Below are 14,222 nucleotides of genomic sequence, written 5' to 3' on the forward strand. Positions count from 1 at the left end.
GTCCAGAGTGAGCATCGATAAGGTGGCAAAAGCCTTACCACAGATATGCAATGAAGCAAGCACAGGAAATGTTCATGGTAGGTTCGTGGTAGGTGGCAGGGGTACGGTGTTGACTCTAAAATTCTTCCAACATTGCTATGTGCTTGAACTTTTTAATTAAAATGTTGGTGGGTGGGGGGAAGGCTGGAGGAAATCCCTCACATGGGGGGCCTGCCTGTGATGACAGAAGGGAACTGGCATGAGCAGAGGAGGAGGAAGACAAGGGGCCTTCAGCATCCAGAGGGATGTGCTTACAGGAACTGCTGCATTATTTGCTGGTCCAAGTACAACATGAAAATGCAGGGTCCCTTCTTCATTATTAAGAATATCAAGGGGCCCCTGGGGGGCTCAGTCCGTTGAGCAACAGACTCCTGGTTTCGGCTCAGATCATAATTTCGGGGTGGTGAGATGGAGCCCTTCCCTGCGTTGGGCTCCACGCTCAATGGGGAATCTGCTTCCCCTCTCCCCCTACCCACCCACCCCCCACTTGCATGTACTCTCTCTCTCAAATAAATAAATCTTAAAAAAAAAAAAAAGAATATCAAGATGGCAACAGCGAGCATTAAACTAAGTCCTTCTAAGGGGGGACTGTTTGCCTGCACGGGTCCCCACCCATGGCACCGGCCCTGCTGGCTTAGATGAGAGGTCTGTTTTGACTAGCTCCTTCCCGCCCGTCTCTTTTTGTTTGACCTTAAAAGAATAGTACTCTGAACCCAGCATCTGACGCAAGTGAACAATAAGTGCGTGGGTTGGGCCTTTTCTAATAATAATAAGAGCGAATGAATGCTCAGGTAGCCCTCACCGTGTGCCAGGCACTGATTCTGCACTTGACCTTGTATTAAGTCATTTAATCCTCCCAACGACCCCAGGAGATAGGACTAGGATTACTCCCAGCAGGGTGCCAGTGAAGACTATCACAAGGCGTGTCAGGGTAGTAGAAGCGAGAACTGCAGGTCTAACCACGTTAATATGAGACTGGACCAGCACTGATTTTTTTCCAAAAGCAATGATTTGTTTCCTGGGCTCCCTCTTTCAAGGCCTTGGCCTTGGGGGCACCACTGACACCTGGTGGCCATCAGTGAAATTGCAGACCCAGTGTGGGGTCGGTGTCAGGCAGGCGCCTCTGTCGCTAGTCGCTAGCCGGGAAGAGAAGCTATATTCCCAGCTCCCATGAACCCATCTTCCCTAATCCCAAATCTCTCAGTCTGAAATTGCCCCTAACCACTACCTTCTCTAACTCCATCTCCCTTTCCTAGCTCCTCCAACACAAAGCAACCCCAGTCATTTCATTCTTCAGAGTCACCTTGCCTCTAAATCTTAAAGCCACCAAAGCAAAGGGTCCTAAATGCCATCATGGAAAGAAGCAGGAGCTCAGCAGTTCTTGGGCAAGTCAGGAAAACCCCGTCCCCACGAGGAAGGAGGCCCTTTCAGATGGGATAGGGCTTGGCCAGGGAGACAATAGGGGAAGGACGTACAGGAAAGGGGGACAGAACTTGAGCCAGGCTTTGTAAGAAAAGGACACAAGGCATGTTTTGTAGCAGCAGGTACTCTGGTTATTTCGTTTCACCCTCCCCAACAACCTGGCCCGGGAGCTATTGCTGCTCGTGCTCTAATACAAAGAAATTAACATTCAGGAAGATCAGCTTACCTACCCAAAGTGATGGGACGTGTAGGTGGCAGGGCCAGCTTGTCTGACGTGAGCTGTGGAGGACTGGAGCTGGTACGGATCAGGAAGACTTCTAGATCACCCAGGAAAAAATAATGAATGTCAGGATGGCTTTCAGGGGCCCTTCGAATCCTCGGCACTGAAGTCTGCCCGGTCCTCAGAGGCACTGGCAGGATGGGTAAGAGCCCCCCTCACAGCAGCGGGCACGGGCTGGGCTGTGCTTCCAGGCAGGACAGAGAGGGCTGCAGAGACCGAGATTTACGATGGCCATGGCCTTCATGACTTAACGGTCAGGAGTTGAGCTATTTTATCTCCTCATACAGTTCTGCCTAGAATAGCTGCAAACCTTCATTTCAGGATGGCTTTCAGTCATGAGAGGGTGACCTGTGTCTCTCCTAAATCATATTAATACTCAGGGCGGCAGGCTTGTGCTCCCTTCCCTCTGCAATGTCTTTCCCCCTCAGGCAGCCATTTTCTTCTCTGAAGGAAAGTCTCTCTGGGCCAGTTCTCCGAGGAACACAGAGGAGGGGCAGGTGTGGCCCCAGCCCGGACCATCTGCCTACCCCAACAGAGCTAGCAAACGGTGGAGGAGCAGCAAATTGGCCTGGCCTCTCCCCACACCCTCCCTCCCTCTCCCTCCACCTCCCTCCTCTCTTCTCCCCTCTCTTCCTTCCTCACGCTCTCCGCCTCTCCCAACGGCCCCCCTTCACCCTCTAGCCCTTCCCTGGGGTGGGACTGCTTTTAGAGGCATGAGCCTTCCTCCCCAGGGGGCTCAGCCCTTGAGGAAGACCCTCCAGAAGACCTGCGTGTAAGAGGGTTCCCTGTGCTCCCCGGAGCCCTCGTGCCAAGCACAAGCGTGCTCTCCACACCCACAGCCTGCTTTAGGGCTCTAGGGGTCCAGGTAATGGGTGGAGATAGAGCCAACGTCCCATCCTGGGCTCTGACTGCACAGTCCAATGGCAGGGCCCTGGGCACAGGCCGTGGGACAGTCTCCGCCGTGGGCCCTGGCTGGTGATGACTCTGGCAAAAGTGTCCTCACTGGTCCTTCTCACTGTCCACTCACCAGCCCTTCCTGACTCAGGAAAGGGCCTCGTGAACCAGCTCACCACATCTGTCCCTAAGTTCAGCACCCCCTTGCTTACTCATCTTCCCCTTATTCTCCTCTGAGGTCCCACCACACATCCTCTTGACCCTCCACATTTCTGTGTCTTTCTCGGTATATCTTGATGGCCCATTAAAAGCCAAATGCAAATCATTAGTGGCAGATAATTGCCCTTCCCTAAAAGCTGGGGGGGGGGGGGCTGGTCTTCAAACCTTCCCTGGGAGGTGAGATGCATTTGTACCCTATCCTGTCGGAGTCGTGCCCTCCCCACCCCCTCCATCCCCAGAATAAGCAGCAAATAAAAGGAAGACGACAAGAACAGGCCAGTGTCCATAATAGAAGAGAGGAAGAGAGGGCCCACCGCCTCAGGAAGGTTAGTAACACACCAGCTGCCTTACATCAACATTCGCTTATTATTTGACCTTTATAAGGAGTCTTCTGGGACCTCATCTGTTTCACAGCCAACACGTGAGATGGGCATTATTCATAATAGCTGCCATTAAAAATCACCTACTGTGTGCTAGGCGCCTTTCGAAAGTTCCATGTAATCCTCAGGCTGACCCTGAAAAGGTGCAACTATTACTCCCACTTCACAGGTAGGACTCTGAGAGGTCAATTAGCTTGCCCCAGGTCGTGCAGCTAAAAGCAGCAATGGTCCAGGTGGGTCCTCACTCCCGTGGTTCGGGGGCTGCTCGCTGATTTCGGCCGTGTCTGTCCTCAGATCGAGGCCCGGCGGGGCTGCAGTTCTAGTCTAGGCCGACAGAGGGCGATCAGGGGCTGTGGGTGGCCGTGGGGCCCAGAGTCGGCGGACTCGCCCTAAAAGCGGCTTTGCCTGGAGCCCGGACCGCTGGGACGCGGGGCTCCTCTCTCGGAGGCCACCTTGGAGCCAGTCTGTGGGCAGGTGGGGGCCAAACACTGCCAGGGCGTTTCTCTTGCATCTAGAAACTGGAAGTGCCCCAAATAGTGACGCACGCAGCCCCTGGGCATATCAGGCCAGCGGCTGAAAACGGGAGGTGCCTTTCCCCGGCCCTGGCTCCCAGGTTCTGGTCCCAGTCGGTGATGGAAAGGCTGAGGGTTTCTCGGCGCCGCTGTTGAACTCGCAGGATTAGGGTGCCCCGGATCCCTGAGTCCCTACAAGGCAGTCTGTGTGGAGGAGAGGAGGGGTCGTCCTCTGCCATTTCAGAAAACCCAAGGGAAGGGACACATCTACCCTCTAGAAATCTGCCTACAGTAACTGAGGGGCCGAAGGCTGGCCACCCTGCAGACACTGGTGGTCTCTCATCCAAGGCTAAGAAACGTCGCAGGGGCCCAATACGGGGGGGAAGAAATCAGATGCAAGTATATGCAGAAGCTTTGGTAAATAAGAATATTAAATCCGAGTCCGTGGGAGGTGGGGGTTGGGACTGGTGGTCTGCAGAGGCGAGGTTCCCTTCCAGCTCCTCCAGCCCTACCAGTCTTTGTCCCGGCTGTCTTCTCTCTCCACTACGGAGGAATTGGCATGCGTCTCCTAAGCTTCGGGGTTCTGTGTCCTCCCTACTGCCTAAGCCATCAAACCTAATTACTGGAAACAGGGCTTTGTTTGAAGAAGAAAAAAAAAATGGGGCTGGAGGGTGGGGTCCCTCAGACGCGGCCTCCACTGGAGGCCAAGTTGTGCCAACGAGGGCCCCCAGGCACAGACTTTCACCAGCCTCACCCGGCTGCTCGAGGAGGGACTCACAGCATAAACTCTTCTCCAGCAGAGGGATTGAATGTGGCCTGGGACCCAGGAGCCGTGGCCATGCCGTCCTCTGGTGGAAGAAAGAGGCGAATGCTCTGGTCACCTCCAGCACCCCCTGTCACACCCTGGGCTGCCCGGGGCCTCTGAGCCTCCCACGGGAGCTGCCTGGGAACCTGGCTCACCCCAGGGAAGCAGGAGCAGCATGACTATTATAACCTTTCACCTTGACCTTTCATAGCAGCCTGAACCCCCTGAGGCGAGAGTGAGCACAGAAGCACAAGGGAGAAGATGTCTATCAGAGGAGAGAAGGTGGTTTTTTTTTTAAGATTTTATTTATTTATTTATTTGACAGAGAGAGAGAGACAGCCAGCGAGAGAGGGAACACAGGCAGGGGGAGTGGGAGAGGAAGAAGCAGGCTCTCAGTGGAGGAGCCCGATGTGGGGCTCGATCCCAGGACCCCAGGATCACGCCCTGAGCCAAAGGCAGACGCTTAACGACTGAGCCGCCCAGGTGCCCAGGAGAGAAGGTTTTTAAACAAGCAAGGTAAAGAGCGCTGGAGCGGGTTAGAGCCTCTTGGATTTGCGCAGCCACTGGCCTTCTGTATTTCCTCCAGCCCCAGCCAGCAAGGCTCCCGGGAGTCAGGAGGCTCCACGATGTCGCAGGGCCTGACCCTGGTCACACACCCAGTGACAGGCAAAGCCAGGCTTCGAACTTTCTTCTTTCTTTTTCTTTTTTTCTTTAAGAGTTATTTATTTATTTGAGAGAGAGAAAGAGAGAGGTGGTGGAAGGGCAGAGGGAGAGGGAGAGAGAATCTCAAGCAGACTCCGCTTGTCGAGTGCAAAGCCTAAGATCACAGCCCTGAGATCATGACCGGAGCCAAAATCAAGGGTCAGTCACTTAACCAACTGTGCCACCCAGGCGCCCAGGCTTTGAAGTTTCTTTACTTATTCCCAAGTCAAGAAAGAAAGAAGGAGGGAGGGAAGGAGATAGTGAAAAAAGAAAAGCAAGACAAGTCAGAGGCCAGAGGAGCACCAGTGACTCCTTCGAGAGTCTTCCCTCTCATGCTGGGAGCGAGGGGGTTTGACTCTGCCCTCCGGCCCCTCCTTCTGCCTGGATTTGATTGCTCTGCAAGCCTGGTGTGCTGTTCAGTGACTCTGTTCAGGGCAGGCTGGACTGCTGTGGTCCAAACACAGGTGCCCCCTGGCCCCTGAATTTATATGAGACCCTGCAATCCAGATAGTCTGGGTCTGGCAGTCATTTAAGGAGCTTGGGGCATTCCAGTGCCAAATCCTAGAGACCTGTTGAACCCGTAGCTGGTTCCCCAGGGAGCAAAATACAGCGCTCCAAGCCTCCTTCAGAGTCCTTTGAGCTCCTTACGTTCCCCGCTGCCTTCTGCTCCCCCCCCTGCAGCAGCCCACCTCAGGCCATTTCTCTCTCTGATTCCCCAACGGCCTTCTCGCCTGGGAGGCCCCTCCCTTCCCAGGCCCCCTGCAGGCCCTGCCTCCCCTCGCCCACCCTGGGGCAGCCCAGTGCCCTGGTGCAAACACTCACCCCCCATCCCCACAACCTCAGCCCCTTCCATTGCCCCCCACCCCCCGCCCCGGACTCCTTATCCAAATTCTCCATCCTGCACTCTGGCTCTCGGGGACCCTGAACCTTCCCTTCTGGTTTTGTTACTGTTCCCCACTGCCCTGACTTAGGCTGCCCCATGTGCATTCTTGCTTTGTTCTTTCCCATCCCTCCCGACACACCCCTACCACCTAGAGCTCACATATTTTCTTCCCTCCTCTGGGCCTCCTGGGTCCTACCCCTCCTTCCTGGCCCTGCTCCAGCCCCACCCTCCCCGGACTTTCCCAGGCCAGTGCTGCCCAGGGAAACTAGCCGCTGGAGCCTTTCAGACTGAGTTGAGTTGGGCCCTGAGACTTCTACACCCGACACGCGGAGCTCAGCAGCGTGACGGTCATTATCAACTTGCTAACATGGCAACGTTCTTGGAATACTGCCAGATTTTTCCAGCATGGAGATCTGATCACGCCTTGCCCACCCCGACAGGAATGGGGCTCTGGAATCAAGGAAGAAGGAGTCAGAGAATCTCAAGCTGTCTGCATGGATTGGGGGCTCCCTGGCCAAGCCAACGCTGTACCCAAGAAAGTCCAGGAGGACTTCCTCCAGCCCAAGAGTCTGCCCTGGGCAGCGATCACTGCAAGATCCCGGAGGAAGATGCGGCTACCCTTTGATGGTCTACCTAAGAAAGCAGAGATTACCCCCCAGGCTCCTTTGGTCACATTGAAGCATTTTAAAACAGAAAAATACATCATCATGTTTAATTCTCAGACCTGGTCCTTGAATTTAGTGGGACAGGAATTCCTATTTTCCATAGTAGAGCTGCCTGCTTATGGTAGGTACTGTTGCAGGGGCTTTCCTGGGCCTGCGTGGGCATGAACAGGGCCAAGGCAGGCTCTGAGAACATCTGCCTTCCAGCTGTGCCACTGGGTCTCACTGGCAGGGGACATCAAAGGCCTGTAGTGAGGACAGCCAGTCCAGCCCACAGGCTTTCACATGTCTTCCACTTAAAATCCAGAAAAGAGAAGTTGGGGCAGACGGAAGTCTGAGACTGTGTTGGAGGGGAGGGTTCGGTAACCTGCAGGTAGCTCTCTCCCCACCCCACCCTCCATGTCTTCAGGCAGCTGAGGCCACAGGGCCATAGAAGCTTGACACCCCGTCCCTCCCACACCATCCTAGGGTCACCAGCAGGGGCTCACACTCGGGAAGAGGCTCAAGGTTAGGCCTGGGCTCATGGCCGAATGTGCTGCCATTCTGCTTCAGACCACCAGGTGGCGCCCCAGGGCCCATCGTTTTGTTCCTCGCGCTAAAATGTTTCAGCCTTAAACCCTGGAACCAGTTTTTCTTCCTCTTCTTCTCCGTGTAGGTGAAAGCTCCTCCAGAGGCTATCAGGCAAGACCCTTTGACCAGGGTGTGAGAAGCTTCGAAGGTCCAAGAACTGGGGCATTGACTGGGCACCAAATGTGGGAGCTGTGATGGGAGTTAAGCGGACAGAAATGCTGCTGGAGAATGTAACCTCCCATCAGCGCTCAGACTAAGCCAAGGCTGAGGACGAGCCTCGGTGTGTGCATGTGTGTGTGTGTGCATGTGCGTGTGAGAGACTGGAGAGCCCGTGCGCGTCGGAGGTTCAGAGCACATCTCTGTGTCCCACTGTCTGAGCGTTTGGACTGATGAAACAGTTCCCCATGGCGCCCGGTGACGGCGAACCTTCCCTTGTGCAGAGGGAGAAGGATGTGGGGACACCTCTGTCCTGCTGTGCCTCCTTGCACATCCAGCTGTGTGTGCGTGTGGTTGGGAGGATCTTGATGGAGCATTGGTGGCTGTGCTCTGTGTGTGTGTGTGAGTATGCACGCGCGCGTGTATCCCAGCCCCTGCAGGGGTCTTTCTGCCCAGGTGACAGGGCCGCTGCCATCAGGGTGAGCAAGTACACTTAGTAGCATCTCCCAGAGCGTCTGTCATGGACACACATGCAGGCGCTGATGCCCTGAGCCCTTCTGTATTCGATTTTGTGTGACGTGTGGCCTGAACATCTGGGCTCTATCTGGGGGCTCTCAGGGCCCAGGCAGGAGGTGTGCGCGTTTGTACACGTGCTTAGGTGTGTGGCGTACCCCTTGCGACCTGCCTGTCCTGGGGCTCAGGCAAAGCTAGCTTGCTCTCTATTTCTTCCTCCGTGACACAGCGTCCTGCCGGGCTGGCGCTCTCCTTGGCAAACATTGCACCTGCCTTTCTCCGTGGCCGAGCATGCCTTGGGGGGGATTGTTTATTTCTTCAATTAAAAGAAGAGAGGCCCTGGGAGGCTGCACACTCGAAATTACCACATTTTAAAATGCTCTGACATTCATGAAACCATAAACCTCATGGTGGGTTTGCCTCCTCTCTGGACTTGAGCAGCCCCTCTCCTGAGGCCTGGGGCGCTCTGACCTTCGCCTCTCTGTGGCCAGAGAGCTCCCGGGGGGTCTCTGTTTGCATCTGTCACCAGGTGAATCTTTCTGTTCTCATAGGTCTCTCTGGCCTCGGCGTGGTGTTCGGGGAAAGTCTAGGAAGCCGAAAACCCAGATTCTAGCCGTGACCTTGGACAAGACCTTCACCTCTCTGGGCCTCAGCCTCATCTGTGGTAAAGTAAAGCTAGTACACGCTATGATGGGAAGCTCTTTCCCACGCTGCTGCTTGAGATCGGAGGCCCTCTGTTAGGTAGAAGCTTGCACGGCGAGTACGGAAGGAAGGCGGATTAGCCCCATTGTACAGGAGAAGAAGGGGAAGGTTGGCAAGATCCCTGCTGGGACACGGCGCTTGCCACCACGCGGCCCTGAAACAGACAAAGCCGGAGAGAGCAGCGTGAAACAGACATGTGCTCTCCGCCCCAAACAGCCAGGGGGGATGGATGAGAGCTCCTCTCCCAGCCCTACGCAGTAATTATTGGTGTTCATAACGATGCCCTGAGGCATTACATTCCGTCAGAATCATCAAAGAAAGATTAAACCATGCCTCGTATAATTGCTCTTTGAAATACCTCCTATTCTCTTGCTTGGAAAATTGATAACCTATGGATTTTCAATTAACTTTAAGTTACGAAGAATATTCCGTTTACCCAAGTACCCCATCCATTTTCTGTTCCTTGTAGGAGGAGTTTATTATCCATCTCAGGATGTATCGCCCAAGGATGACAGGGTTTGGGGATGGAAAATTGTAGATCTGGAATTGGAGACTCTGGGTCCGGCCCTTCCTGACACCGTGGCTCTCCCAGTCCCCTAACCTCTCTGGCCTCGGTCTCCTCACCTGCAAAAAAAAAAAAAAAAAAAAAAAAAAAGAATGCCAGACCTGCTCCTTTGGGGTCATTGCCAAAAGCAAGGAGGTTATGGGTGTATTTGTAAATGGCATGTCCAGACAAACGAGAGGTGTTCAGGAAGCACTTGAGAACTACTTGGGAAGACTGCGGCCTCGGCCAGCAAGACTGCTAGCTTGAGCAAAGAGTTCTGGACAGGTTTCCTGGACCTACGGTTTTCCCAAGGGCAACCAGTGCAGCCTTAGGTGAGCCCCTAGGCCACCCTGGACCTCAGTTTTATCATCTGTAAAATGGGAAGCAGGCAGACTTGGAGAAGACCAGAGATTGGCAGTTCGAGAACTAAATCGTGCCCAAAGGCCTTTCTTAATTGACCAGTAGGGTTTTAAATTCATTAGCAACATTTACAACTGGAGAGATTGCCTGTAAAAATCTAGAATTATGGTTCTTTTTTTTTTTTTTTTAATGGCAAATATCGGACTACGTTCTTGCCAGGCAAAATTGGCAGTGCCAAGTAGCTGTGGCGGCCCCTCCACCTCTCATGGCACCCCTCTCCCTCCCCCTCGGCTGGCTCCCCTAGTTTGTGTTTACTTACCTGGCCCCAAGTGGGTTCACGACCCCTAGACCACATGATCTGTAAGGCTTTAGGCCTTGACCCATCCCAGCTGCCCCAGGGATGCTGGCCTTCATCCCAGGGAAGGGAGAGCCATCAGGGACCTGCCCAGAGCCACCTTCCCACCTGGACCCTGGCTGGGGAGAGGCACATTCCTTCAGCAACTTCCAGGCCCATGCAGAGCAGAGCACTGCGGAGCAGACCCCCCCACCGGCACAGCCCTCACAGCCAGAGCCAGTAACTCACAGCTGTGGTTACCCGCGCGCTGATTTCTGTTTTAAAAAATACTGCTGGATAAACAGTGAGGGAAACCCGAGCTGTTCCCACACCACATAAATCCCCAGTTTGCTGTCCTATCTGGTTAGCTGGTTTCCCCCCCAAATAATGGCACTGCTGCCTCACCAGGGAGGGCTGGAAGAGCGCACCCCGGGAAGTGGGAAGCGGGCGGCTCTGGAGTCTCCCAGGCTGGCGCCCGGCCCAGCCCCAGGCCTCCCTCCTTCTCTCTTTCAGCACTTCCTGCCCAGGGGCGCTCACCTTTGTCCTCACCCCCCCACCTGCATGCCCTTCCTCCTCCCTGCTGCTTTGTCTCACTCCAAGGCCTCCAAGGGAGAACTTCCTGGGGGACCCTGGGCTCCAACTACCAGATAGCCACAGCCAAAGGCAGACCTACCTGATGGCCCGCCCCCCGCATGCTCCCTGAAGCGCTCCTTCCAGAGCCCTCTGTCAAAGTGCCCATCTCTTGGCTCAGAAGGTAAGGCCAGAGCCCTCTCCAGCCCAAAGATGAGTTTCGCCTTAGAGGAGGGTTGCCAGAGTGGGGCGGGGCAGGCAGAGGGCACAGGAAGGATGCCCAGTTGAATTCGAATTTCAGATAAGCAACAAATAATGTTTAGCCTCAGTACGTCCCGAGTATTGCAGGGGATAGAACCACTGGGCACCCCGTATTTTCTCCAGCTGCTCTACTTAGCGCCCTTCTCTGAGGAAGGGGGGGCTCTGCTGGGGAGAAGAGGCCAGGGTTGGGGGGGCCAGCCTCCCCTGCGGCTGTGGGGGGGCCAAGTGACGAGTTCTGGCCAATGGGTCCAAATAGCATTTGTTGGCCAGGACTTCCAGAAAGCCCCCTTGCATGGGGTGGAGAGATGAGGAAGTCTCATTGGTCCTTCCTCCTTCCTGCCACTTGAAATGCCAACATGATAGCCGAGCGTGAGCTGCCAGCTGGATGAGGAGGCCCTCTGGGGCAGGAGCCCGAAAGAGGGACAGTTCTTGTGCCCTTGCTGACTTGGAGGAATGGCCATCCCCGGCTGGACTGCCACCTCAGACTCCTTTCCCTGGGGAGAAGAGTAGACCCTGTGTGCATTTCCCCTTCTGTTATTCTGATAAAGCCGCCTCTACTCCTAGGAGACACAAGGTCCCCGTCCCCTCCCAGCCAGGGGTGCCGTCCTGCACCTGTGCGAGTCAACAGGCCCCAAACTCCTTCAGGAACAGAAGCCCAGAAAGGGGTCTGTTCGATGAGCTTCCACTTTTCAGTTGGGGAAACTGAGGTCACCAGGAGCCAGGGCTCCCGTGCAGGCCGCCCTGTGTACTATTGTGTTTTCCAGTCTTCCACCCACAGTCTTGGTAGCAGACAAATGATGGGCAGCATCAAAGGTTGAAAAGATATGCACACAAGAGAAAACTTTCCTCTGTGCTACCTAGCTCTCTTAAAGGAAAGACCCCATTGATGGGTCCTTAGGGTGGAATGTCTCGGTCCCACCTTGCAGGCTTCACAGGGACATCTGTGACAGTCATGAGAACTCTACTCTGTGCCTTCTTCATTTCTCTCCCAACCATCCTATTATTAGAGTCTCACCAAAGTCCCAAGGGCAGAGTAACCGTGCTGAGCAAACCTTCTGAGAAGTGGGGCGCCCGGCTGGCTCAGTAGGTTAAGCGTCTGGCTCTTGATTTCAGCTCAGGTCATGATCTCAGGGTGGGCTCTGCGCTCCTCCGGGAGTCTGCTCGAGATTCTCTCTCTCCCTCCTCCTCTGCCCCTCCACCCCACTTGCACGCGCTCTCTCTCAAATTAAATAAAATCATTTTTAAAAAAAGCTTTCTGAGAAGTAAAAGGTATATACATTCCAGATAAATCCCAGGCCCAGGAGTAAACACCCATATTCAGAACGATTTCTGCCATGTTCAGAACTTGTCTGTCTCCTGTCCCATCCCTCAATTGTCTAAGTCACATGTTTTACTATGTGAGTGAATGCTAACGGCTTCATCTCGTACCCCGGAGTGGCGTATGAATACGTCCCAGGGTCTTCTGGAGCTGTCTTTAAGACAACAGTCCCAGGGTCGTCCTCCATCATCATCATCCAGGTACTGCCACTAAAAACTGTAAGCCAGGCAATGGAGAGAGCCTTCCTAGGTCATTTCAAACACTTCTCTCAGCAAGTTAATGGAGAAGGAAGGACAAGTTTATCCCCACTTTACAGATGAGGAAACTGAGGCTCAAGTGATAAAGTGAGCTGCTCAGAACCATTCCACTGGTTCATGCCTGAGCTGGGATTTGAACCCAGACTCTCCTGGTTCCCAAGGACAAGATCACGACCGTCTGTTGTGTTGCTACAAAAGAAGGTATTGAGGGGTGCCTGAGGGGCTCAGTCAGTTGCGCCTCTGACTCTTGGTTTCAGCTCAGGTCATCATCTCAGGTGCCCTGCGTTGGGCAGCACGCTCGGTGAGGAGTCTGCTGGGGGATTCTCTTCCTCATCCTCTGCCCCTCCCCCTGCTCTCTTTCTCTCTCAAAATAAATAAAATAAATCTGAAAGAAAGAAGAAGGAAAGAAAGAAAGAAAGAAAGAAAGAAAGAAAGAAAGAAAGAAAGAAAGAAAGAAAAAGAGAGAAGGTATTGAGGGGCTAGGCTGGGCCATCTGCATCCTCCAAGCAGACGTGAGCTGCCCAGTGTCCCCGCAGAGTAAGGAGAGGGAAGCCATCGTGGTCCTCACGTGCACCTCCCGTTACTGCCAACCGACTGTGGTCACAGACATCCGTTCATTTATCCCCACAACAGCCACGTGAGGCTGGAACTGTCACCTGCCTCTTGCCAGTGAGGAAACTGAGGCTCGGAAGAGGGATGCGGCTTGCCTGAGACTGCTGAGCTGATGAAGGGCCAGGCCCCACCTCGCGCCCAGTCCTCTGCCCGCAGGCCCCAGGCTCCCCTCGGACGCCCTACAGCGCTAGGCCCAGGAGGGCGGGGTGGCCTAGCCGCACGCACGGAAGCGGGTCTGTGGCGCCAAGGACACGCCTGCTCGTCGCGCACAATGGGGGAAATTCCAAAAGTTCCTTGGGATGGCTCAGGTGTGGCTGGCCGACCATCCTCCTGACGCACGCTTTTCCTCTTCCTCCTCCTGCCACCCCAACAACAACCAGAAGCGGGGTCCCCTCCCTTCCTGAAAGCCCCGCTGCCCTTGTCCGTGCAGCCGCGGGGCTTTTTTCCACCAACAGCCACTTCCATCCATCTCTGTCTGGGGGCCTGCGGGGCCCGGAGGGGGAAATGCTGACTTGGAGGAGGTTAAAGGTGCTGGTGCCCGGCCTTCATCTAACAAATGGGCTGCCGTGAGGGGAGGGACTGTTGTTTTTTCCTGGCCTCCGAAGAGGGGCCTGTCAGGAAGATGTAGAGGCCAGCGGGCCCCCGGCCGCGCCCCGCGGGGCGGCTGACAGACGCGGGCAGCTGCGGGGGCGCCGGGGTGCAGGGGGGTGCAGGGCACAGCGGAGCGCACCGCACCCCTGCCGCGCCCCTCTCGCTGCCCCCCTGACCCCTCGGCCCACCCTTTCCAGGGGCCATGGGCCGCGGCTGGGCCTCCCCGGGCTGGGCCTCCCAGGGCCGGGCTCCCCGGGCCAGCTGCAGAGGCCGGAGCAGGAGTCTGGTTACAGCCGCCGGGCCAGGCCCCCGGGAAGGTTTTCCTGGGGAAGCTGACAGGCCAGGGCTTCCTCCCAGCCTCCCGTGGATTCTTCTAGAGCCCCCACAGCCTGGAGCCCCTCGAGAGACCGCACAAGGCTGTGCGGTAGAATTTGCTCAGCGCTCCTCCCTCACAGTCTGTTTCTGGAATCCTTGAGTTAAGGAGGACGAGACAGGCGAGGAAGGGGCCGTGTTTATCTGTCACCTCCTCAGAGCTCCACTTCCCAGAAATGACTCCTTCAGATTCTCAGATGTTTGTGGGGTGGGCATTCTGATGCAGGGGGCCAGGCTGCCCGGATCAAAGAATCCTGGGTCCTC

Source organism: Ursus arctos, unplaced genomic scaffold (assembly GCF_023065955.2).
Source record: "Ursus arctos isolate Adak ecotype North America unplaced genomic scaffold, UrsArc2.0 scaffold_24, whole genome shotgun sequence".
NCBI classification, from domain to species: Eukaryota; Metazoa; Chordata; class Mammalia; order Carnivora; family Ursidae; genus Ursus; species Ursus arctos.